Genomic DNA, 469 nt, shown 5'->3' on the forward strand with positions numbered 1-469 from the left:
AATCTAGTCAATAAGTTTGTATGCCTATCAAAAGGAGTGAATGACAGGTTCATGACAATGCAACCGCCACTTTCAGAAAAATGCCATGCTGCCATCATCAGTGCCTATGCTCCCACCATGTTGAGCCCCAATGAGGTAAAAAAAAAAATATGAATACCTGGAGACCCTCATCATCAATGTGCCAAAAGAGGACAAGCTTATCATCCTGGGCAACTTTAATGCCAGAACAGGCTCAGACTGCCAGACTTGGCAGGGAGTCCTAGGGAGAGATGGAGTTGGAAACAGCAACAGCAGCGGTCACGTAGTATGAAGATTTCTGCTTTTCATGACCTCCTCATCATCAAACTTTGGTTGCTCAGAGAAGCCCATCAGTACTGTATGTCAATTTCATGTCTGCATGCTTGCTATGTTCTGGATAACGGGCGATGTTCTTGTATTTTCCCAGTCACCAATGGAGTGAAAAAAAAAA

The sequence above is a fragment of the Petaurus breviceps genome, unplaced genomic scaffold, assembly GCF_028583685.1.
Source record: "Petaurus breviceps papuanus isolate PSGF00001 unplaced genomic scaffold, PetGlider_PUasm1.0 297, whole genome shotgun sequence".
NCBI classification, from domain to species: Eukaryota; Metazoa; Chordata; class Mammalia; order Diprotodontia; family Petauridae; genus Petaurus; species Petaurus breviceps.